Here is a 27,291-nt window from a genome sequence, read left to right on the forward strand (position 1 = left end):
CTTTACATTCTGATTGTAGCCCCTCCCTTGTCTCCTTCCTGTTCCTCATCCCTCCCTGTCCTCCCTCCCCTTTCCCCTAGTCCTCAGAAAGGGGGGCCCTCCCTCCCTCCCCACTATCTGACCCCAGCCTATTATCAGGATTTGTGGATGGTGCTTTGATCAATAGGGACTTACTTCTACCTCTGGAGGGCAACCGAGGAAAAAACCAATAATTTACAATGTTTTGGAAATCTTTTGGACAATCTTGACCAAAAACTGAAAAGAGAGTTTCTCATGTTTGGTGTTACAGTTTTTGTTAGATGTTTTTGAGTTTTGGAGGGTTCATTGTCAGCTCATATGGAAAATTTTTATTTAAACTATGTATGTATATTTATACATAGATTCATGTGTACTATACATTTTAAAAGATAAATCATTTATATCATCGATTTTCTTATTCTTTACATCTAAACAGCATTACATAGTGTAAATGCCCTACATTTTTATTATCCACTCTCTGGTTTTCTAAGAGCAAACATCATTGTTGACTTAGGTATGTATAAAGTTTTTCATTGATTTTTTTTTTAAATTTTAAAATATTGCAATGCGCCATCCTTCTAAATCTTGTTTGGACTTCATTTTTTCTCATTCCTGGTTTCTATCTCCAAATTTTCCTTGTATATGCAACTAAAATGTTGATGGCTCACTTTGTACTAAATTTTAATATAATGAGGGAAATAAGACCACGTGGTGATAGCAAATTTTAGAGTTTCCAAGAGCCAGGGGGCAGTGATACGAATAGGAACAAAATCTCAACAGAGTTGGCATGACGGTTGTCTGACCTAAACATCTTCCTCTTATAGGTTTTCTTTATACGGCACGCTGTTCATATGCATAGAAGTTTTCTTTTCTTGTTTTTAGCAAAACATCTGTGAGAGTTCTGTATGAGCACTGTATTTCCATCATTCCCACTCTTCTCCCTCCAGCCCCTCTCGTGTTCCCCTGCTCCTTTCTCAGGCCCACGGACTCTGATTCTTTAATGTTATTGTCACATACATACTTATAAACACAACTTGCTGAGTTTATTTGATGTTGCTCATATGTGTGTGTATTTAGTGCTGAGTACTTAGGGTTGGACCACCTATCAGGGCGCTCCTGCTGGAAACCGTAGAATTTCCTCGTCTTAGCAGTCATTAGCTCCTCACAGCTCTTTATGTAGGGATGGGGCCTGGTGAGATTTCTCCCACCCATGTTGGTGTTTCAGTTGGTGTCATTGTCCAGGTCTTGTTCAGATGACCGTGTTGTTGTGATTCCCCGGGGGTCGCTTCCTTGTCATATACAGAAGATAGTATCTTGCATTAGCTGTCTCCACCTCAGGCTCTTACAACATTCCTGATCCCTTTTCTGTGATGTACCTTGAGCTGTACGTGTCGGGGTTGTGCTATAAATCTGTCAGTTGGGGTTGGGGACATCGCACACAGTCAGTTGTTCTCTGCATTTGACCAACTCTGATGTTCTGAAATGGTTTCTAAAACAAACAAACAAACAAACAAACAAAACCAATTCTTTGATAAGGGCTAAACTACACTTATCTGTGGGTATAAGAGTAAGTATTTAGAATTTAGTTGGAATTGATACTGGTTTAGGAAAGCGACAGTAATATCTTCTCCTATGGACTATGGACTAACTAATCCTGGGTAGTGGTTAGTTGATAGTATCAGGTATTAGTTACCTTTTATTGAAATTAGATGACAAGGCTGGGTGGTGGTGGCACACACCTTTAATCCCAGCACTCGGGAGGCAGAGGCAGGCAGATCTCTGTGAGCTCGAGGCCAGCCTGGTCTACAAAGCAAGTCCAGGACAACCAAGGTGACACAGAGAATCTCTGTCTCGAAAAACAATAAAGAAAGAAATTAGATGACTCTTGATTACCACTGGGATATGTGTCCTTTTCCTCCTTACTGGAGACCTTGCTGTGCTGCTCACTGTTGCGGTTCACAGATGTGACAGCTAGGCTACTTGAATTTGCTCAATTATTTTTTGAGACTGTTTGCAGGTTTCACAAACTGAAGCACCCCATCTATAGTCAGTGAATATGAATGCTGGCATTGTTTTATGGTGAGATAAGGAACTTGAAGCCAGTTAAGTAGATTTCAGAGAAGAAGATTTTTTAAAAAATAAACTATGCCCTGAGGAATCTCATTCAAATTTCATCCTTATTTTGTGAAATGGTCAGGAAGTGGATATTACATTAAGATGAAGAAATTAATCTTTAATTTGGATTCATGTAAGTGAACTGGACAATAAGCATCGGAACTTCGAGAACCCAATGCGAGCATTCAAGAGTGAGCTCTCTACAGAACTTCTAAGAAGCGTGCCCTTGGAGAATAGGTAACTATGCAAGGCACATTCAAGGTAAAAAGAGCTTTTCAGGTTCTTTAACAACTTTACTCAGGTAATAGAGATCCTAGTAGCTTCAGGAATAAAAGTGTCCAAAATGCTGCGTGTGTATTTGATCTTCTTGATATTAGTGTTCTCTTATTTGATCATAGGCACCATTAAAAGCTCATCTATTCAGTCATGCATGTGGCGTGATAAAGGAATATTAATGTTAGAACTTAGAAGTATTTATCTTATATAAATGTACCACATATCTAAGTGGAGCAAAAATCCAGGTATTTGTTGAATATTGATAAGGAATAAAAGGTTAAGCAAAACAGATGGAATCTTCTCCTAATTACTATAAGGCTGAGATGGCACAGACAGCATTCAGAATCAAATAACAAGTAATCCAAAGGTCATCTTTGTTTTTTTTGAAGCATAAAACCCAATTTCTGCCACAGAACGTTTTCTCTGCTGGATAACAGAGTATCAGCCGAACTCCGCATTAATTACCAGAGAACAATCCTGGTTAAGGTGAAGGGCTCCCAGGCACACGTTGCTCTCAGGAAATCAGGCTCTGAAGCCCCATCATAGGGCATGTCCAAATGAAGACAACTGTGACCTTCGGCTGATGACAATATTTGCCAGGAGCAAGCAGCTTCTGATGGAGGTGTGGAAAAAACTGCAGCATTCTGCAATGACCTTCCCCTGCTCATTTTACAGCACTCAGAGCAAGCCCATGCGATGAGCGCCTTAACAGATAAGCAGCTTACTGGTGAGGGATTTTGAGAAATCCGGTGGTCCTGTGGGCTGGAGGGGACTCACCATGCTTATATCTGGGTAATTTCGTCATTGTTACAGCGGGCACATGAGTATAGACACACTTGAGGAGAATGAGTGCATCTTGTTTTGTGTCACAGTACAGAGGCTGGTGTCTCTGCCCATCAGAAGAAAGGTTGAGGAGAGATAAATTCTATTTATATACTTTTAAATCCATGAAGACAGATTTGGGAACTAAAAGAAAAATCATGCAAAAAAAAAAAAAAACCCCAAAACCCTGTATGAAGTGGAATCGGACAGATTAACTATTAGTTAATTATATTTTCAGTGACCCCCGTCATCCTGGACTTTTCTCAAATGATCTACGATACACCCTTTGCCTTCTGTTTTCCTACAGTTAACACTTGCACATCGACAGCTTCTGTCAGAGAAAAACACTACAGGCAGGAATATACCGAACCCCGAGGAACTTCAGTCAGTTCAGGAAACTCAGAACTCAGCTGACACAGGGTGGCTGTTGGGTAATGACCCTTGTGAAGCGGGATGGAAACTGAGACGAGATGAAGGGTTGACAAGTGTGCTTGACAAATCACACTGATTACACTGTGCTCATCAGAGTTCAGCTCAAGTTCAAGAAAATATTTGTGGACAATTTCATGAATAATTCAATTTGAGATTTGCTATTAGCTTTTAGTGAAAACCCATGAAGCAATTGATGTTATGATAATTTGTAGCAAATTGTCTATTTTGCTATCTAAACTCTAGAAGTCTTTTTTTTTTTTTAAATGAGAAGGCGATGGTATTATATAGGTTCACTATAGCTAGGCTCTTCTGTTTATGACAGGGCCTAGGAAGGTGCTCACCTGAATAAAAAAAAAAATCAAATATGCTCTTTTAGAATTTCATATCTGCATAAAATACCTTTTGATCATGTCAGCCTAAACTCTCTCTCCAGTTCTTCCCAGACCTCTGGCAACCATGCACCCTTTCCAAATTCAGATTCTTTTCTCATAATTTATTGACTGTACTCAGTGTTGTCTGTATGTGCACAGGAAAAGAACCACCCACTGGAGCACAGGCAACACACTTACCTGCACCCATTCCAACAGCCTTAACTGTCAAATCTCCTCAGGAGATCACACTACCTCTGCTGGAATTACGATTGGTTTGCTATAGTGCAGGTCTTGTGTAGACAGCTGTAGCCACGGAGTTTGTGAATGCAGATGCCTTGTCATGCCCAGAAGATGCTGGTTCTCAGTAGTCTTTTTCAATTTCTTGCTCTTACAGTCCTTCTGCTCCATCTTAACGGAGAACTTGTAATTAGACATTTTTATTTTATACATCATCATTTAAAAATATTTTCACCATTTAAAAATATTTAATTTCATTTTCTCTCTCTCTCTCTCTCTCTCTTGTTCTTTCCTCCTTTCACTCTTTGTTTCTTTCTAGAACCTTGAATCAGATAATATTAACAGCAGTCATTTGAAAACACCTTTAAAGCCTTTACAGGCTTTTTTTTTCTATTTTATACACTAAAGAATATTATACCTGTCACAAGGATGAGAACTCTGGGACACATTCACAGCTCTGGTCTAGTTTTTACATGATAGTTTTTACATTGCAGAAACTGAACTAATATTTTTTCTATTAGAATTTGTATGCCTATTCTGCAATTAGGCTGATATTTTATAACAAAATTAGTTAAAACACAATAGATTTATGATAACAGCACATATGAAGCAAACCTTGACTTCTAAAACAGGATCCATGTCATGCTCATGTTCCATGCGTTCACAAAACTTGACTGGTATACTTTGGGCTGGTGATTAGAAAGGTAGATGCCTTGAGACCAACTACGCTAAGAAATGTCCATAAAAATATTCTAAGTATCATCCAGCAGAACCACGTGTGACCCCAGTCCTGTTCCAACAGTCAGACATATTTCTTGTTACTCACGTGAAACTGGAAGACAAAGACTCTTCCAGGGCCCTGTGATGCAAGGCCTTGTGGAGCGGTGTGACCTGTGCTTGTTGTGACAGTACTGTTGAATAAATGTGTGCTAGAACCAGCAGGAGGAGAGGACTGCTCTGGTTATTTGTTGGGGGAAGGGCTGAGTAAGGAAAACTTAAAACTTAATGAAACTAATGAGAAGCCATAACTTGCTTTGGGTCAAAAGAGGACACAGGGAGTGATGTGTGTCACGGGTGATGATGGCCATAGCTAACAATGCTCGAAACAGTGCTTGTTAATAAGAAAACACTGAAACAAATTAAAATGGAGTAACACTCATCCTTAAGATAAGCAACTTCATTTCAAATGCGATGTGATGTGCCATATACTGGGTCGCTTGTTAGGAATCAAAGATGAGGGAAACTTGGATCTTTTTAAACTTTGTTTACTCTTACTCTTTGGAGGATGGGACCAGGAGGAGAGGAGGGAGGGGGCTTTGATAGGGATGTAAAATGAATAAATACATAATTTAAAAAATGGTACTGTGTAAAAGCTACCTAACTCCTCAACTAATTAGTGAATAATGAAAATGTACACAATGGAATCCTATTTGGAAATAAAGAAAATTAAATTGTGACATTTACTGGGGTACTTTTGATACTTCAGGGTTTTCTTTGATTATAAACTCACAAAAATGTGTCATTTGCACAGTTAGCCTAACTTCCCCAAATGGTGGCATCTTATGAAACTGCAGAATAAGGTCAAATCATTAAATAACACTGCTGTTACACATGTCCTTAGCAATACTTACTAGAGTAAATTATCACTTCTTTTCACTGTTTTCTATGCAGCTTTTTATTTGTATGTACATGAATGTGTACCATTCTTTCTCATATTGTCTAGGGTATACATTTATGAAGCCATCACTGCTGTCAAGACACTGATCTGCTCAATTGTCACCAAGGACACCTTCTCAACCACCCTTTTGTACCAGTACTGCTACCCAACCCGCATTTACCCAGCTTTCTTCCATGGAAAACATTAATCTCTTCTTCTTACCTATGCTTTGTTGTAGTTGTTTCATGAAGGCTATGTAAGTTGGACTTATATAAGAGGTCTAAGATTAACATTTTTCAGGGCAAATGATACCTGTAATATCACAGGTTACTGTTCTTCACTGTTGGGTAACATTTTATTATATACATGTCCATAATTTACCTATCAAACCATTGATTGGTTAAAAAACTATCTTTGGTTCCTGGAGAAATGGCTCAGCAGTTAAGAAAATGTGTTCCTCTTCCAGAGGACTTAAGTTCAGTGGTTTACAGCACCCACATCCGGCAGCCACCTAATTGTGCTAGGTGGTTGTGCTAGTACCAGGTTAGCTAAACTTGTCTTCTAGCCTCTGAACACAGCATAAGTTTTATTGGGGCCACTTACACGAATATGGGTGAGGGGTTCCTTAAAGGGACAGAAATATCTCAAAGACAGCTCTATTAACAAAGCACACCTAGCATGGTTGGCAGCTCATAAAAGCTGGGAATTTGGAGCACACTGCATAGGCTTCAGGCTGCTCAACAGGTTGGAGGCTTCCTTTCCATGTGCCTCAGTTGGCCTAAGTCCCTTCTGGCTGCTCCACTGGCATCTGCTTCTTTCAGGAAGCTTGTCTTGTTTGGGAGTCTTCTTTGTAACTTGCCTTATCTTAGAATGGTTCTCAGCAGTCTTTACTGTTTCCTCCTGGGAGAGAGGGATCTAGTGAATCTTGTCAGTTTCAGGGACTTCCTGAAGCTATTTTGAGTTGTTTGCTTTGTGCTTTAGGGCGCTTTCCCCACAACACAGAACATTTCAACCTCAGAGGAAACAAACTGCTGCCCAACGGGTCTCTAGACTAGAACAGAGACAGATTTTATCAGCTGCCCAAAGTTCAGACTGACTGCTGATACAGGGTTAGTCACACGCTATAGTAAAGGATTTGGGTAACTTAAAGAATATTTTCTAGCAGTTCTCAGGAAATGAAGAAAGAACAGAAGAGAGAGAGAAAAAAATGAATGTTTAGGACAGGAAGAAACTCAGAAGCAAACCTATAGTATCTGGTATTCTTCTGTAATGAAACTACCATTCTGAACACAAAAACTACAGGCTGACATCAGCTGCAGAATGAGATGTTTGTTCAGAGGCATGAGACAAAAGCTTGCTCTTTTGTGTCTCTTAAGACTAGTAGATTGTGGCACCTCAGTCTGGCTTTACCAGTTCTCAATCTGATTGTGGTATTTCTTTTTCTTTTCTTCTTGTCTGAATCTTGTCACGTCCACAACTCTTTTCTAGTTAGAATATTAACTATATGGAGGGATTTCTCCTTGTTCATTTCTGTTGTGAAAGCACTACAGGTAGCTGGCGCATGAACCTTCACTGAGTTGTAGTGTTGCAGACCTCAAGGGCAACACACACTCTGGGGACTATTGTTTCTGCCACCATCCTCTACATTTAAATCTAAGCCTTATTTTATTATTCTATAAGGAAAAATGATGGGCCCAGAAACATATGAAGATATAAATACCACAGTGGGGGGCCAGAGAAAATTAAATAGAATGCAGCTATGATAAAAGAGGAAATCTATCCAGGGAACGAACGACACTTCAAGCTAGGCCAGTTCCTAATTGTCCTCAGCCTTGATTTGTTTGTGATGAACTGGGCCCCATGTGAATATGACAATAAATGGTACTCAGAATTGCAGATATTTGCAAATATCTTTTTATTCACTAAAGGGAGAAAGGAAATGAGCTTTAGATTCATACAAAATTTAATCACTTTTGAAAGCCCAGTTTTTCTTTCTCTTTCTAGTGCAGTGCATTTTGGTTCATTTGTTGAGTCTGACAGAGTTCTCACACAGAGGGGAACCACAATAGAACTTTGTTTTTTAAATTTTCTTTTTTAAAAAAATTTTAAAAATTAATTTATTCGTATTACATCTCGATTGTTAGCCCTTCCCCTGTTTCCTCCCATTCTTCCCTCCCTCCTACTTCCCCCCCTTCTCCCCTCCCCTATGTCTGTGATTGAGGGAGACCTCCTCCCCCTATATATGCTCTTAGGATATCGAGTCTCTTCTTGGTAACTTGCTATCCCTCCTCTGAGTGCCATCAGGCCTCCCATCCAGGGGACATGGTCAGAAAAGGGGCACCAGAGTTCGTGTGAGAGTCAGATCTCACTCTCCACCCAACGGTGGAGAATATCATGTTTGTCGGCTAGCTGCTTTATACATAATAGCCAGAACATGGAAACAGCCTAAGTGTCCCTCAGTAGAAGAATGGACTAAGAAACTGTGGTACATTTACACTATGGAATACTACTCACATATTAAATACAAGGAATTCCCAAAATTTGTGGACAAATGGATTGATCTAGAAATTATCATAATGAGTGAGTTCACCTAGAAGCAAAAAGAGACAAACGGTATATACTCACTTATATCAAAACACTAGTCCAAGGGATATGTACCATGAAAAACTTTACTTACCAGGAAAGTGGGTCAGAGGAGAGGACATCCTATTGAGACTTTAGGTGAGAGTAGCATGGAAGAATGGGGAAATAGTAGGACCCACAGGGTTCTGGAAACCTACAAGAAGAACTTTATGACAGGCAGATCTGGGTCCTGGGGTCCTTCTCAAACCAAGGCACCAGCCAAGGAGAATATAGGCAGTAAACTTCGAACCCCTACCAAGACATAGCCCACAATAGAACTTTCAAAGCAAGTGGCAAAGCAAGAGCAACTTTGAATGAACTGTAACTAATTCTGTATGAGTAAATTATCCTGAAAATAATATGCATTTCTATTTAAGCTGAAAGACAAGTAACATATTTAAGCAAAGTCTACAGGAACTTTGTTTTAAATTACCTCTCTTAAGACAAAAGTCAATTAAATTTTTTATTAAAAGTCTGTCTTTCAAAAAGCATGACATGTCCCCTATTTGATCACTTCCCCTTGGTTGGGAGGCCTGGCCAGCACACAGAGGAAGGGGAAGCAGGATATCCTCATGAGACCTGATAGGCTAATGTCAAATGGTGGGGGAGGAGGGCGCCCCCTGCCTGAGGTCTAGGGGAGAGCAATAGGATGGAAGAGGAAGGGAGGGTGGGAGGCGGAAGATACAAGCAAGGAACTAACAATTGGAGTCTAATCTGAATAATTTATTTTAAAAGCCCCCAAAATGACATGCATGTCTCTGGTATGTTCAAGAACATCTGTATAAAAATCTTAGATTCTGAGGTAATTAAACATTAAAATTCACAAGGGAATTGGTTATTATTATTATTTTTTTGGTGAAGGAACTCATTTATAGATACAAAGAATGAACTGACAACATATTTTTTCCATTATCACCACAGTTCACAGACCGTCATGAGGCAAGTTGGCATGATTCTTTTAGTGAAGTCATAGTTTGCTGTCAATAGCTAGTTTAGATGCAAAGGAGGAGTCAACACCTCTATTTTAACAATGAAAGATATATTTTAAATTTAGCAACAATGACAATAAAATGAAGACTGATAATTAATTCAAGACATACCAGTGCTATTTAAAAAAACACAGATAAAACAAGAAATAAAATATGTAGCAAGTTAGATACAGGAAGACCCTGTCTGAGCAAATGAGATATGGAGGGTATTTGGGAGAAATCTGAGTATGGTATGAAATTTAAATAATGTGAAGATCTTATTAGCGTGGAAAGATAGGAGCTATTAGCTAAAAACATAGTTATAGCTCAATATGCATATTTTAAAATTGTATTTGTTTAAAAACACATACATAAATATTAAATAAATTACGAAAATATGTTCATTGAGCAGTGGCATGCATAAATATATGTGCATATTAAAAATCTAAAGGAGTCTTAAGTATTTTAATTTAAATATCAAATGAACTTAGTTTATATCCATTTTGTAGTTACTGCTACTTCTAAATCGTATAAGATTAGATAAGAAAGATTACTGTTAGTAATCATTTATTCAAAAATACACAGAAATCAAGCCTGCATGCCATCTGAAGTTTGGCAAGATTGCCGTAATTTTCTTTCCGTGACACCGCGTTCGTTTCAGCTATATAAGATTTATTAGCTTACATGTCCCTTCTTCTATGGCAGAGACATATAGCCTCTCTCTCTCTCCTTCATGGCTGTCAAATACTCATTTATGTTTCTACACTCATTTTATTTTTCCACCTCTTCAATGAGGCATCTTGGCAGCTCACAAATTATTTCTGATTTTTCAAGGGTATATTAATAGTTCGCAAACACCACTGGGGTATCCTTATCTTTTATGGTTAGTTAGCTCACGATGGTCTCTGTTCTCATAGTTCTGTGGTGAGTTCTAAAAGCTGTCAATACAACAAAACACAATAAATTAAGGTGGCTTTCTCTTGGTCTATGAAGCCTGACATGCCACAAAAGAAAATAACCAGTTGTTGTGTGAGGACTGGGGACAGTTAGTGTTCCCAAAGCCTGGCTGGAAGGTTGGAGAGGCTTCTTTGTTGCTGCCAGATTGGATAGGGCTGCATGATTAGTTCAGTTTAGTGGATTTTTTTTTAAGATAGATCATCAATATATAATTATGAAGGCCAGCTTTATATCCCAGCTATGTGGTCCAGGCTGGCCTCAAACTCAGGATCATTGTAGTTCAGCCTCTGGAGTACTGTGCTATAGCTCTGTACCATTAGACCCTAACTTAGAAACTACATTCATCTTCATCTTAGTTTCTACCTGTCTTTCAAGCTCAGTTCAGATACCAAGAGGCTTACTAAAGTCAAGACATACTTTAAAAGTTTTAATTTAGGCTGAGGTCAAAAGGCTGGATGACCTTTATGTGAAGATGTTCTGCAGGGCCAGGGTTAAGTAGTTAGGGATGACCCACAGCTTCAATCTGAGAGTGAAAGCAGTGCCCCAGAAAGAGATGGTGCTGGGATCCCAAATCCTGCTCCAGATGTTTATAGAAGAACAAATGGATCAGGAACTGTGAATTTTCTTCACCCTTTCTTACTGTTCCTTTTTGATAAAAAGACACATTCAATACATTGGAGCACTAGGCTGTGGTAGTCTCTTGCCAAATAGTTATATGGTGGACTCTAAAAGCTGTCAGCAAAGCCAAACAGTACCACACTCTTCAGTTGACCTAGGAAGCTTTATTTGACACAAAATAATGAGTTATCCACTGTGTGGGGCATGGAAGGCATTCAGTTATCCAATTAGACATACCTTCTTAAAAAAAAAAAAAAGAACCCCCTTCTTTTTTTCAGGTATCTGGAATGTGGCCTACTATATAGTCCGACACTACTCTTAAGCAGTTAAGTCACACTTTAAGTTAGAAAAGCAGTTTAGACTAAAGTTACCTTTAAAATTCAGATACTCGTGGTCCCTGTTAAAGGGGTTAGAAAGAGAAGGGACTGAGCAGTCCGGAGAGCAGCCTGAGCAGGGAAAGACCTGATCTCATGGCTTCCTTCCCCTTTGCCTCATGCTGTGGGTCCTCAGTAGAGCAGGGTGAAAGATTAGGATGTATGCAAGGTCTCTTCTTTTTTTCTTCCCTAGTAGTAGTGTCACTTCCATTGCAAAGTCCAGTTACTTAGCCACCTGTGAGATATGGGAGCTTGGGAAAACCCGGAAAAAATGAGATTCAAACAAGCAGATAGGGTGCCTCGTGAAGAGATCTGTGGAAACCCAGCAGCCAGGGCTCAGCAATCCATCCTAGCTCCTGAGCCAGAGTTGATGCCTAAGTCTTTAACTGGCCTCCCCTCCCCCACTGAGGCATTATGACTCCAATTGGCTGAAGACTTGAAGATTTGCTTTCTGTTAATCTATAAGAACGATGGTTTCTGTTCAGCTCTATATCCTCAGAAAAACCTTAAAAGAACTCAGCTCTATGTGACTGGATGGACTGCTAAATCTGTCTAGCCTTAGAAAGAAACCAGTTTGAAAAAAAATGCAGAAGATGAATTAAATTCTGAAATTTTCTTCAAGTTAAACTCCTACAAATTATGAGAAACGTGAAGGAATAGTTTGGGAATTGATCATTATATTTACTAATTGTTCAGTTAAAGGGAAATTAATATATAACTAAAAATTTAAAATTATGTATACGATGCCTCCCCTCTGCCCATGGGGCTTTAAGCCATAGTTTTGGGTGTGTACTGGCCTCCTCTATAATAAATTCTCTAAATCCAGAAAATAAAATAGGGAGATTTAGGAAGAAAACTATCCTGAAACAATTTGTGAACTGATAATTAAAGTGTTATAAGACCTTTAAAAAATGAAGGTGGCTTTTGATTTTATCAGCAGCATCTTCTCACAGGTAATCTAGGAGCCATTTCTACTGCTGAGAACCAACAGGGAAGTGTTAACAGACCTTAGTTGGCAGAGCATACTAACTAAGGAAGGAAATTATTTCAATACAAATAAAAGTGTTCCTCTTTGTCACCTTTAAATCTAAGACCTATTAACTGAGAACCCATGTGGTGTTTACTTTGTCAGATCCATTGATAATGCATGAAGTCAGAGTGTCGGACTTGGGGGACAAAAGCAAACTTTGGTCAGTGAAACTTAAGGCCAACACAACAGCTTGAAAAAGTGGGTCCCCTGGACTTGGAAAGTGCTTACTTTCAATTGCAGAGGAACCAAACCACTAAAGCCAGCCTCCAGGTTAGAGACTGTCAGAGAATTGGGAAACACAAACTATCCAGACACTAACATTCCTTTCTGTTTCTGAGCTACTTTGTTTCTGAGTCATGTTCTGTAAAAGTTTAGGAAGAAAATGATCTGAAAATATGGAGCTTGTTTGAATTTATGAGAAGTATGTGGCTGTTACTTCACCATCCAGATCTATAATAGACATTTAACTCATGGTACTATTATTCTGTAAAAGAGGTTGCTGTGATAATCTTCCACTGAATATATTCATTGTGTTGGAGAGTTTGCTACACAATGGCTGATGCATTTAATGAATAGTGTGTTAAAGAGTCAAAGTATGTTTTTATGTAAATAACAAGATCAGTAAAGCTGCTGTTTTGCTCCCTGCTGCGTTCTTTCTTGGTTAAAACGCACTCAGTTTGACATGGGATTTTCAGTTTCTTGTCACTTCTGTTCATCTAATAGCACTCTGCTTTTGAAATCTGGCACAGTCCTTAGCATTCAGAGACTTGGTGTTTTATGGAATGGAGTCAAAATTGCCACTTTTAAATTACTTTTTTTCATTAATCCTAGAAAAGAAAATATAAGATCAAAATAAGTTGTGTCTTCTGTAGTACTTTTAAGAAAAATAACTTACTGTAGATGTGCCTTATCCCTTGCTCACTCACTCAGCCTTTATATTTGAGTATCTGTAGAAGACTCTATTGTTTTTAAAAATTGACAGTTTGTATTTTAGAATAAACATATAATATAATGAGCTGTGTTATGTAACAACATACAACATGTAGCAAACCTATAACATAGGCACTATGATAAAAATAGGACAGGAGTGTGACAGGAAGATGCCCTCTGTCAGGAGACCAGAAGAAAGTAAGAGGAGAAAGGCTATCACAGAAAGGGATTTTATTAAGATATTATGTCATTGACATAGCAATAACCAGATGATGTCACACATACAGCAATGACCAGGTGATGTCATACACACAATAATGACCAGATGATGTCACAGACACAGCAATGATCAGGTGATATCGTAGACACAGAAATGACCTGATGATGTCACTGACATCAATGACCAGATAAGATAGGAGAAGAGACTTTGTCATGCAATTTTTTGTTTGTTTTGTTTATTTTTTTTTCAAGACAGAGTTTCTTTGTGTAGCCTTGGCTGTCCTGGGATTCACTCTGTATATCAGGGTAGCCTCAAGCTCACAGAGATACACCAGCTTCTGCCTTCCAAGTGCTGGGATTAAAGGCATGTGCCACCACCATCTGGCTCAAATTTAAGTTTATATGAAATATTAAAAAAAACATAGAACTTTGCATAGCAAGGTAGTATGACTTCATAGATATCCTGCAGATATAAAAAGACCATGGCAAAGAGGGTTGGTCCACTGTGGGGACAAGCAAATTTCACTGGAATTAAAGATATAGTGCTAATTCATTAAATTTTCAAGTTGGCAGAGATAACACTAAGACTTATTTGGAAAATGTTTGAGTTTAGGGACCATCATATAATGGCGCAGCCTATTCACAATATAAACCAAGGCCTGCGATGCTCCTCTTAGAATCTCTGTCCCTTTTCTGAACTCCCAAAGGATAAATTATAGTCATATCAATGACTCCATGTGTACCAGTTGTAGCAGCATTTGTGTACAATAATAAACTGCTAGTACTTTACAAAGGCCTTCTTAACATTCAGAACAGAGATGCCTCTCTGCTGGCTTCTTATTATATAGCTTCACAGTAAGCCATTGCTTTTACCTTTAATACAATGGCTACCACACCACTATGTCTTTCTTTGTCATGAATCTCTCTGTTCTATGTCTCAGTGTTGGGCTTACTTTTTAAAATAAGCTAATAAAAAAGAAACACACAATTTCAGATGTTTGCTTTGAGTTCTGTGATCGTTCATCAGTCCTCCATTAGCCACTGTGGTGGTTTGAATGAGAATGGCCCTCATAGGCTCATATATTTGAATGCTTGGTTCCCAGTTGATGTAATTGTTTGGGAAGGTTTAGGAGGTATGGCCTTGTTGGGAGTGAGCTTTGAGGTGTCAAAAGCCCATACCATTCTAGTTCTCTCTCTGTGTCTCTATGTCTCTGTGTCTCTGTGTCTCTGTGTCTGTCTGTCTGTCTCTTTCTCTGGATTGGATGAAAGCTCTCAGCCACTACTGCAGCTCCATGCCTGTCTGCCTGCTGTCATGCTCCCTGCCACGATGGTCAGGGATCCTACTATACTCTGAAAGCAGGAGTGCCAATTGAATGCTTTCTTTTATGTTTCTTCGGTCATTGTTTTACTTTGGGTTACTATTGCATGATGATATGCCATGACCAAAACCAAGATTGCGAGGCTAGGGTTTATTTGGCTTATATTTCCACATTCATAGTCTATTACTGAAGAAAGTAAGGACAGGGGTGTAAACAAAGCAAGACTCTGGAGACAGAGCTGATGCAGAGGCCATGGAGTGTTGCTGCTTACTGGCTTGCTCAGTCTGCTTTCATATAGAACCCAGGACCAAAAGCCAAGGAATGACCCCACCTACAATGGGGGTAGGCCCTCCCACATCAATCACTAGTTAAGAAAATGCTCTACAGGCTTGGCTACAGCACACTCTTATGGAGAAATCTTCTCAATTGGAGTTCCCTTCTCTCAGATGACACTAACTTGTAGAAAGCTGACAAAAAAACTAGATAGCACAGTCATGACGTTTTGTCATGGAAATAGAAAAGGAAGGAAGACAGAAATTGGTACCAGGAGTCAATTATTGTTGTGACAGGACTGACTGTGATGGATTTGAGAAATGTGGAAGACTTTGGAAGTTTGGATTAGGCAAGTTGTTGAATTCTTTTTTTATTACATTTTTTATTAATTTATTCATATTACATCTAGATTGTTAGCCCTTCCCCTGTTTCCTCCCATTCTTCCCTCCCTCCCACTTCCCCCCTTCTCCCCTCCCCTATGTCTGTGATTGAGGGAGACCTCCTCCCCCTATATATGCTCTTAGAATATGAGTCTCTTCTTGATAACTTGCTATCCTTCCTCTGAGTGTGGCCAGGCTTCCCCATCCAGGGGACATGGTCAGAAAAGGGGCACCAGAGTTCATGTGAGAGTCAGATCTCACTCTCCACTCAATGGTGGAGAATATCATGTTCATCGGCTAGGTCTTGGTAGGGGTTCAAAGTTTACTGCCTATATTCTCCTTGGCTGGTGCCTTAGTTTGAGGAGGACCCCAGGACCCAGATCTGCCTGTCATAAAGTTCTTCTTGTAGGTTTCCGGACCCTGTGGGTCCTACTGTTTCCCCATTCTTCCATGCTACTCTCGCCTAAAGTCTCAATAGGATGTCCTCTCCTCTGACCCACTTTCTTGGTAAGTAAAGTTTTTCATGGTACATATCCCTTGGACTAGTGTTTTGATATAAGTGAGTATATACCGTTTGTCTCTTTTTGCTTCTGGGTGAACTCACTCATTATGATAATTTCTAGATCAATCCATTTATCCACAAATTTTGGGAATTCCTTGTATTTAATATGTGAGTAGTATTCCATAGTGTAAATGTACCACAGTTTCTTAGTCCATTCTTTTACTGAGGGACACTTAGGCTGTTTCCATGTTCTGGCTATTATGTATAAAGCAGCTATGAACATGGTTGAGCATATGTCCCTGTTGTGTGGTAGGGCATTTTCTGGTTGAATTCTTAAATGGTACTCAACGGTCATCTTAGTAGGAGTTCGGGGACAGTCATGCTAAAAGCAATGTGGATTAGAGACCATTCTTGTGATATTTTGTTAAAGAATGTGGCTGCTTTGTTGACTTTGTCCTAAGACTCTACCTGAGTCTAGATTGAAGAGGTTCGAACTAATTTCACTGGCAGGGGAAATCTCAAGACATCCTAGTATTAACTGTGTCATATGGTATTTAATGATCATTCTTATACAGATCAATAATAAAAAAAGAATAAGCTAGAGAATTGCAAAATATACAATTTAAGAGAAAGGGAGCACCAGAAAATTAAATGATAGAGCTAAGTCTTGTGCTTAAAGAGGTGAAACATTTTAATAAGAGCCTAGTGTGAAATTGAATAAAGGAAATAGTGCTTTCTTGGCCAAGCCTTACTTATTTAAGCTTCCAAATTTAAAAGAAAAAATTGGCTAAGGTATCTTCTACCACTGAGGTGAAGGAAAGTTTATTGAACAACAACAACAACAAGAAGAAATCAAAATTTATACAAATGTATTCAAGTAGGAGTCCAGGTTCCATCCCAAGCAGGAAGCAGAATTTGGCAACATTGGCCACATAGTTCTGGCTTTAGAGCCATGAAGATTACAGGAGTAAATGGGTTGTGAAATCTTCCTCCAAGGATATGGAAACCTGCTGATGCCAGGTGCCTGCTGAGGAGTCCCTGAGGCCAAAATATGAATCTGCAAAGGTGGAGCTTGGATTGTGTTGGTGAACCCAAGATGTTGGAGGGGCCAGAGCCATAAGATGTCTACCAAGGAAAGTTGCATACAGGAAGTGGGACCAGTCCAAGGAGAGAGGAGTGTGTTGCAGTCAACAAAGCTAAAAAAGCAGAGTAATCTAAATCCTTTGGTGTTGTATATAGAACTATAGAATTTGGAGTTTGCCCTGCTGGGTTCCAGTCTTTCTTTGGTCAAATATTTCCTCATTATGCCCCTATTTGTCTCTTTTGGAATTATAATGTATATTCTGTGTCATCATGTGTTTAAAAACATACAATTTGCTTCTTTATTTTACAGAGGGTTAAAAGATTGTCCCGAGTCTCAGAAAGACTATCGACTTTGAAACGGTCTTGAGACTGAGAGATTATGGGAACTTTTAAAGTTAGACTAAGTGCATTTTGCATTATGATATGGCTACAAACCTATGGGGGCCAGGGAATGGAAGGTGGTGGTTTTAATAAAAAATGGCTCATATAGACCCATATGTTTGAACGTTTGACTCCCTGTGGTGGAACTGTTTGGAAAGAGCTCATCCATTGCTCTAGCACCATATCTGTCTTTTTGACGCCATTCTTCTTGCCATGATTGTCATAGAGTCTACTACTCTCCAGAACTGTGAGCACTAATTAAATGCTTTCTTTACAGGCCGTCTTGGTCCTGGTATTTTGTCACAGCCATAGAAAAGTAAACAAGACAGTTACTCTCTGAAAGATGTAATGTGGCTCCCTGAAGCTTCCCTCTGGGATATCACCTTGATGAGGGGTAGGACCACAGTTAACCGCTTATGTTGATGCTCCTTCTACTTACCTGCACTTATCCTAGAGATTCACTATCAGTGTTATAGACACACTTACTTCAAGAACTAGGAGAGGCCCAGTGCCTAAAGTACTTGATAAATTCATCTATATCACCTGAATTGCTCAGTTACTGGGTTATCAGCTACTAGAACTGCCTTTGTGGGTTACACAATTAGCCCAACTCTTAGGTGAGCATTTTGTCTGTCAACAGAGTTGCAGCTAAGTGTAATTCCACACATGTTAAAACATGAAACATACATGTTAAAACTTAATTCATTATCTTCTCTTCAGTATTTTTTTAAATTCTTGGTGTGTTATCATTCTCAATTTAATTAATAAGCTGGAAGCACTTTGTAATTAATTTCCTTTTAGTAACTTCCTTGTCTTATTCGTGACCAATTTACATCTTGAACTTGTGTTGTTGCTAATTTAAAAGTATGACCTAATAAAATTTGTTATTATGTGTATAATTGTTACAGTGGGATTACTTAACCCACTTTCACAACCGATAAAGACACAGACACCTGTTGTATATTTTAGAGTAGCCTTATCACCTGGGGCATGGCAGATATTAACTCCTAAGCTACCTTCCATTATATCCCAGCCTCCATCCCTTGCCATCTGCTTCTAATAATTCTGTTTGGCTACCTACCAGCCATAACCCCCAAATATTTGCTAAGGGTCTTCCATGTAGGTCTTTAGAGTTCCTCCTCTTGGCCCATGTGGCTTCTTTCTATCCCATGGCGATCCTCTTTCTTCTCTTCCTCCAGGATCTGTCTGCTTCTCTTTCCCAAGATCTTTCTCTCTCAAAGCCAACAAGCTTCTGCCATGGGTACCATCTTCCTCTGGCCCTGCCCAGGTATTGGCTTTAGTTATTAGTCAAACATGGAGACAAGACAAGGTTAAACAGCAATGCTTGGGGTACACGGTAGTCTGTAGTAAGAATCTCGGGGGGCAAGCAATTAACAAATACAAAGCACCAAATCACACTCCAAGAAACTTAATTTTTTATTATTCCATGATTTATCATTATTTTCAGTGTCCTGTTCAAAAGACTCACCATCACTTTGAGAAATAAGCCTAAATCCCTCTGTTTCCCCATGTGGCTATTTCGTTCCTCAGAGTTATCTTATCGAATTGTTAAGTCAACTCTGTCATTTCTGGCTCCTGGTGCTCAAGAGCTCATCAGGATACAAAACAAAGTTGGCTGCACTGAACAGCTTGATTAATTTCTTACACAGGATCCAGTTGTGGTTTCATTTTCTAAACTCTTCCCCAAACAACTCATGTTTAAATTTTCCTTGAGTAATATCAAGAGAACATTTGTCTGTTCTATCCTTGATCCTTTGAAGGATCCACTCCTGACTTACACATACAATAACATATGCTTAGTCACTGTGTTCCTTATCACTTAGCCTGAGGACCCAGTCTTCTCCTGCCTTAAGCTTTTCCTGCCTTGGCTCTGCCCATTTTCCTGCCACTGTATCTTTATGTTTTGTTGCTCTTATATGTCAACCAGGTTTTCTTTAGTTAAACTGTGACTTATTTATAGAAGAGCCAAGCATTTTCCTTCACTTCTCTTAGCCTGTGAGAGTTAGTAAGAAATACTTATAGCACTTTGCTAGGTGTTGGAAGGACTTAATGACTAAACTATTAAAGGTTTCCCAGAATCTCTTTTAACTTTTTAAACATTAATGCAGTTGGCTAGTTAAATAAGTTGACTAAAGTGTTGTGCTAGTAATACTTTTTTAATATTAGAATACAAAGGGACACATTTCTTTATATCTTTTGTGTATGTACTTAGTTTTAGTTGGTTGTTTAACCCATTCTTCTCCCTTACATATTTTTTCTCCCATCTGTAAATTGTACTCTTCCACTCCCAGTATTCCCCTTTAAGATGGAATTCTCTGGGATAGTTCTTTAATTAAATAACAGTTCTGTATTTGCTTTAAACTCTGATGTCCTTGGATAACCTGTGAGACAATGTTTCTTAACGTAATTTATAAACCTTTACATATGTGGAGGCCAGACTTTGGTGCTGGATGTTTTTCTCAGGAGCTTCCTTTTCCAGGCAGAGTCTCTCACTGACCCTGGAGCTTATGAGCTCAGTAGCTGGCTGTCTGGCAAGTCTTAGAGATCTGCCTGTTTCTCTCTCTCAGCAGTGCACACAACTGAATCCACTTTTATGTGGATGCTTGGCATCTGAACTGATTTCCAAGGCACTTCCCCAGCCACTCAATTTACTAATTCTTTTGGAGATCACAAAACATCAACTTTGAGAACTACAGATGGAAATGAAATCCTTCCATTGCACAATTAAAGTATGGCATTAATCTGACATAATTACACAGCCTACTTGCTAAATGGATCTTTACCATTATTTTATTCCACTTCCACTACAGTTTGGAGTTTAGCCTTTATTTGTATATCTAAGGTCTTCTACACCCGACAGCTCTGTATTTCCAGATTCTTTATTTTCATGTCTTCATTCAGATAGTGTGTTCTCTGGGGCTGAGGAGACAGTTCAGTGGTTTGAACATTGACTGCTCTTTCAAAGGACCCAGGTTCAATTACCAGCATATACATGACACCTGATAAGCAATTGTAACTTAACTCCCAGGGTATTCAATGGCCTATTCTGGCTTCTGTAGGCACTGTAAGCTTGTGGTGCACAGAAATACCTGCAGGAAAAATACCCATATACATAGCAAAACAAAAAATGCCTCCAATTTACTCTTGTTCTCTGTAGATGTTTTCACAATTGTAGTGAGCGAAAGTCACCTATTTCTGTTTTCTTTTTCCTTCTATATCATTTATCAGTTAATTCCTAACAGCGTGCAAATGGGTCTATATACTATTTTGTATGCTATAAATTCAAAGAGTTGGGGTGGGGGAGTTAAAGGGAAATGAAGTCGATAACCTCTTTATTATTTGCTGTGGTACCTGTGGTTGGATTAGTTCAATGTAGAGCAATTGCCCGAAATGTGCGAGTCCCTGACTCTCACTGACAGTGACAAAAAATAAAATAAGCGATTAAACAAAATACCAGTATGTGCACAAATGGCTAATGAGCACATTGTAAAGTGCAACATTCCACATAGTGTTTATCCACCAAAGAGCATACACATAAAATAATAAAACAGAAAAAAAGGGTAGCTGAAATGTAACCTGTTCTAATCTCATTATTTCCATGTTTGAGAAAGACCAGCAGAAGCAGGACAATGCTTATTATGAAAAATTCCAGAAAAACACAATACCTCATAAAAATTACCTACTTAAGTTATAAAGATTGTAGAAAATAAAATTTTGCTGAAATTGTAGTGTGGCATCTGGCCAACTATCTTGCTTAATGAAAATGACAATTTAGTCTTGATGTGAATCTTGAAATTGCCTCTGGAAGATCGGTTGTTTTTTCAGAACTTGGTTATAAAAGTCATCTTTATATGAAAGTGTAAGGACATGAACACAAATGAAAATTGCTCCAGAGCTTCATCCTACACTTGCAATTTATGGGCCTTCTTGCCAACTTCTGGTCCATACATTCTGCTCTTTCTGATGCCTCATATCTCTATTTAGTCCTCATGTCGTTCTCATGGAAATGCACTGTTCAGTAATGGGATGCAAGAGATATTTGTTACTTCTAAAATGCACATTACTTAGAGCTAGTGAGTTGGGAGATGAAGCTAGTTGCCACTAACAAACACACTTTACCTCTCTCCTGACAAAGCTTTGCTCCGTACTAACTGAGAAGCAATGCTTAAAGTATTTTATTAGGTTCTTACATATCCAGCTACAGTTCCAAGGTGAATTGACACTTGTGGAGTCAGAGCTGTGCCGCCATTATCTTTGCCTAGATGCCTGCACTCCACAAATCTGATTATGTTCTGCTCACTTTTGTTCTGAATTTGTGATCACTTGATGAGAGCATTCACCTATTTATCAGACTTTATTGATGGATATGGAAGCTATGACCTCTGCTTCCGTTGCTGTCATCACAAAGCCTGTAAGTCCTCACTATATCTCTCACAGCCTCTGGGTATCTGTGAAAGAAGGAGTTGGTATCAGAACATGCTTTTCATTATGAGGATTTATAATTCTGTAATAAGCAGTTGAAATCTTGAAATTCCCAGCTCTGTGGGTTCCTAGCAAACATGTAATCACGTCTTCATATTCATGGACCATGCATGACCTTTTGACTTAACATGCCTAGTTTGTTGAGTAACAGAATGGAAGAAGTAGATAAGCCTTAGGTTTGAACCAAGGTGCTTTAGCCTTCACTATTTTTTGATCTTGTAAACTGCCACTCAAAATTAATCTTGTCACACTCTTTAGAAAGAAAGTAATATTATAAATAAACAAAAGTAACTTTTAATGTTATTGAGTTCAATTTCTGGTTTGGAACATACTGCTTAAAATAATTAAAAAAAAAACCCTTTCTCAACAATCTTAAACTGAATTCACAGTACACAGTCAAATAAATATCTTACGCCAAGTATGCTAATGCCTTAGGGTTGGTTGTTCCCACAAATCATTGTTTCAAACGGAAGAATTAGGGGTGGTCTTGGGTTTTAGGCTTCCTGTACGTAAGCCAAAACAGGGTGCATTTGTACCTCTAAATGTTCAGTGGAGGAGCAGAGCAGGCCAGTAAGCATGGGACAGCAATTTCAATAACTCAACATGTGAATCCCGTACTTCGGTAACTGTCTGGGGACAAAAGTTTTGGACAAAGAGACAGGGGATCTTAAACTTTCCCGCTTGACTATAGTGTAATTAGTACACTTTAATTTGCCCACAACTTGCAAAATATATCTTTCTTTGTTTATATCTCCTATTATTTTTTAAATCTTTGTTTCACTTCTTTGTGAATTTCACACCATGCGCCCCAACCCGCTCTGTCCCTTCTCCCCTCTTACCTGCCCTCCCCCTTGCAACCTCTCCCCCACAAGAGGAAAAACATCACGTTGTGTTGTGGAAGTTGTAGTGTGTCACAGTGTGTCGCACTGTATACCTTTTTGTCTATATATTTTTTTTTTTTGCTTGCAGTTGTTCATTGCAATGACTTTGGTGTGGTACAAGGCTTCTGGCATCTGCTACACTGTCAATACTGGGTGCTCACCAGGACTCCCCTCAGATATCCTGATGTTGGTCTTTGTCATGGAGATCTTGTAGCTCTGGATCTGTGGGACTGGCCCCTTCATGAGCTCTAGCAGTTCATCGATAGGGTAAAATGTTGGGGAGGGGTCAATTCAAAGCCTTGGATCTGGGCCTGAGAAGTATTCGAGTTGGTCAGCCTGCCAGCTCTCCTGCTTTTACACTTCAGGGCCAGCTCACCTGTAACCCCAGCAGCCAGAGCCAGCTCTACCCTGCTGCCGGCTCTTCTGTCCTGAATGTTGTAGCCAGTGACGTATATGGTCAGTTCTTCCACTCTCCCACTCCTGGACCGTGGGTCCAGCTCTCCTGCCTCCATAGATGTTGAGGGATGATGGAGGGAAGAAGGGCATCTCTCCTTCATCCTAAATACTACCGAGCAGACAAGAAGCAGGACCAGCTCTCTTGAGCTCATGCCCCTTGGCTGGCTCTCTTGCCACCTCCATATCCAGGGCTGGCTATGTGTGAGGCCCAAGTGAGGTACAGGGCCTGCTCTCACAAGGGCGGCAGCAGGTGAGGGTCAGGGTCAATTTTCACACTCTAATGACCTCCAGACCAGCTCTCCCACCTGCTGTAGGTGGCAAGGGGGTGAGGGTGGGGGAGGGCATCTCTCTTTTGCCCATGCTGCTGCTAGAGCACATGAAGGAGCCTGCCTTGCAGATCCAAAACTGCAGCATCACCATGACACAGGCCAACACCAGGATATGTACGAGGAGTCCTGGTGAGCACCCAGTCTTGACAGTGTAGCAGACACCAGAAGCCTTGTACCAGACCACAGTCATTGCAATGAACAACTGGAAGCAAAGAAATGTAGACAAAAGGGTATACGGTGCGACACACTGTCACACACTACAACTTCCAGGACACGATGTTTTTCCTCTTGTGAGGGGAGGTTGCAAGGGGGAGGGCAGGTAAGAAGGGAGAAGGAACAGAGTGGGTTGGGGGTGCATGGTGTGAAATTCACAAAGAAGCAAAACAAAGATTTAAAAAAATAATAGGAGATATAAACAAGAGAAAGAAAGTTCAAGAAACAGATATAGAGATTAACTAGTTCAGACACTCAAGAATCTCATTAAAAACACTAAACTGAAAACCCTAATAAATATGCAAAGGACTTATGGAAAAATAGAGAAGAAAAACTATATATATATATATATATATATATATAAATAACACAAAATAAAAAATAGATAAAATTAAAAAATTAGAAATGAAAAATGCTGACATGACATTACAGCAAGAGGCCTCCAAAAATGCCTTTGAGTTTCTTTTCTGTTGGCCATCTAATAGTGGGCATGGGGCCTACCCTTAAAAGTAGTCTGTTTCTCCAGTAAGACTCGCTTGGAGAAAACTAAATTTTCTTTTGCAAGTGGCTATCAGCTGGAGATAGCTTCTTGGCGGGATGGACAGATGCATGTTTCCTTCTCCTTTGAGCTCTAGGTGGCTTGTGGTGCATACCCATGCAGGCCCTGTGCCTGCTGCACCAGTCAGAGCCATCTCTTGAGTTTGACTTTCATCATGTCCCCAGAGTTTTCTTTTACCACAGGGTCTAGAGATGACTTAGCAGGGGAGGAAGCATATTGCTCTTGCAGAGGACTGGAGTTCGATCCCCAGCACCTATTCCAGGGACCTTACAGCTGCTGTAACTCCAACTCCTAGTAGAATCTGAAGCCTTTGGCTTCCAAGGACATCTGCACCCATGTGCACATATCCACACACAGACACAAACACATACATGATAAGACATAAAATAAATCCATTTAAAATTATTCTATTATTCTATTCTTTTTTTCCATGTTACAACATGATTTTATTTTTTATTTTTTTATATTTTTTATGTATTTTTAAAATTAATTTATTCATATTACATCTCAGTTGTTAGCTCATCCCTTGTATCCTCCCATTCCTCCCTCCCTCCCACTTCCCCCCTACTCTCCTCCCCTATGTCTGTGACTGAGGGGGACCTCCTCCCCCTGTATATGCTCATAGGGTATCAAGTCTCTTCTTGGTGACCTATTATCCTTCCTCTGAGCGCCACCAGGCTCTATTATTCTATTCTAATTTCCTTAATGAAATCTACAATCAGTTCTCCCCCTTCCCTTCTTCCTTGCTGTTATCTACTTCACCATTGAGATTGAAATTTTCACTTAATTGATACTTTATTTACTGTTCTGAAGTCTTATTTTCTCATGAGAATTACTTTTTTTAATGACCCACATGGATAAGGCATCATTAACTCACATCCCTTTGAAGTATACAAGGCTGTGCACATAACTTGATGAATATTCAACACTGTAAACTAGTGTCTACTTTATACATGTTCAGATGAATTATTCTCACATTATAGCTATAGAAAATAAAGCTCACCAAAATAGATCTTAGCTTCAAGGACTATGGAGTAAAGGAAATCTCAAAGTAGAGAGAAGATGGAGCTGGTGAGGATGGAAGGGCAAAACTAGGTGTCTTGAATGGTTTCATCTTCTGTACCTTGAGGCAAAGAACACATATTGACTCTAAAGTTCGTGAAAGCATAGTACAGGGATTATCACACACCACACAGCCCCATGCCAATCAATTGATCTGTTCACATGTTAAATAAAAGCTAAAGCAGGATCCATGCCACATACTCTGGAATAAAAGAACAAATGTGTAAGAAGTTCCCAACTCCATGGTGAATTCAGAGTATAGTTGGAGAAATTACATATGGTTCATGGCACTGAAACAATTCATGTGACTCATCATCAAAGTCATGAGATCTAGTGAACTTTGCAGAAGTTCAAAGTGTGACGATATGGGATACATCAGGAAAGCTTCAGGTAAGTTCTGTGGCTGTGAAATCTTAACCCAGGGTCTCATAGTCTTTCTAACACAATGATGTGATAGTAGTCACGTTCTGATGAACGCATTGTGTATAAGGATTATACTTAACTCTTAATGTGTATGAAGTTTGAATGAGTGCCTAATTCATAAGTTTGAATACTATCCTCAAAGGAATAAAACCAGCAATTTTGATGTACAAATCCTGGGTATTAATATGAAGGCTGTGTGACCTTAGACAATACTCTCAAAGTTTCTGAAATATTCCACTGACAACTGTAAGATAAAAGACCAATACATGTTATAGTGAAATTATGGTTAGGTAAGCTGAGGCATATAAAACCTTCCGAAGAATAATTTTCACATTAAGTGTACCTAATAAACAGTAGCAATTATTCTTGCTATCATAAAAGAATTGTCATGAGACCACTGTTTGGAACAAACATTTCATGTGCAAGCTTGTGCACAGTCTATGACCTGAAGAGATGAACGTTCATGTTAAACACAGGGGGACTTTGGTCCACTGGGTCTGAGGAGCAGGAGACAGGGACCATACTGGTTTAGGCTGAAATGCCCAGAAGAAATGATCCGGTTGTTAGCTACCCACTGATTTCCAGGGATAGCACAACTTTCTGAGAATTGTGTGTGTTCTCCATATTCACATACACAAGCAAGACCATCCCAGATCTGTGTGCGATACAGCAGTACCGTTCAAATGCCAACAATATTTGAATCTGCTGCCTAAGTGTTCTTTCTGACTTACTTTGCCTTGTTGGAATCTTAGTGTTTCATTTCTAGCAAACTGCTAGCTGAAGCCAAAGTCAGGCTGCTCTTTGAATAGCAAGTTAATATAGACTACTTATTTGTGAAATAATAAGTCGCATGTGGACCTCTCTTTTGTGCTAGTAAGGTATTCAGTTATTCTCCATATATACCTGAGTAATGTTTGCACCAATGAATATTCAAATGCTTATTTTTATTTAAGATATCTAAAACAAAGCAAAACAAAACACCTCATGTTACTATCAGGGAAACATATGCTCAGGCTATGATATTCTAAACACTGTTTTATGGTCAGGAAGCCCTTGTCTCCAAAGTTACTAGTCATTTCATTTTTTTTCTCATTCAAAATAATACTGTGCTTATTTATCTATTTATGTACAAGCCACAGGTGGAGATCAGAGGACAGTCATGGAGTCACTTTCTTCTGCAACCATGTACACATGTGCAAACTGGGAATTGAAGTCAGGCCATCTAGCTTGGCAGTAACAATGTTTTTACTACTACTGCTACTACTGCTACTACTACTGATG

The 27,291-nt window shown here is 39.3% G+C and overlaps 1 protein-coding gene across 6 annotated transcripts in view; it reads left to right on the forward strand.

Annotated features, from left to right (window-relative positions):
• RIT2 (Ras like without CAAX 2) overlaps positions 1–27,291 on the forward strand; it is a 369,751-nt gene that overhangs the window by 65,690 nt on the left and 276,770 nt on the right. Inside the window, exon 1 of one of the 6 annotated variants that reach the window (XM_084779112.1) lies at positions 6,106–6,184. The exons of the other annotated variants lie outside the window; for them this stretch is intronic. The gene's annotated coding sequence lies outside the window, so the exon portion shown is untranslated. Of the gene's footprint in view, positions 1–6,105; positions 6,185–27,291 lie in introns of those variants that run through there. 6 annotated transcript variants of the gene reach the window in all.

Source organism: Acomys minous (assembly GCF_964271855.1).
Source record: "Acomys minous genome assembly, chromosome: 4".
NCBI lineage: Eukaryota > Metazoa > Chordata > Mammalia > Rodentia > Muridae > Acomys > Acomys minous.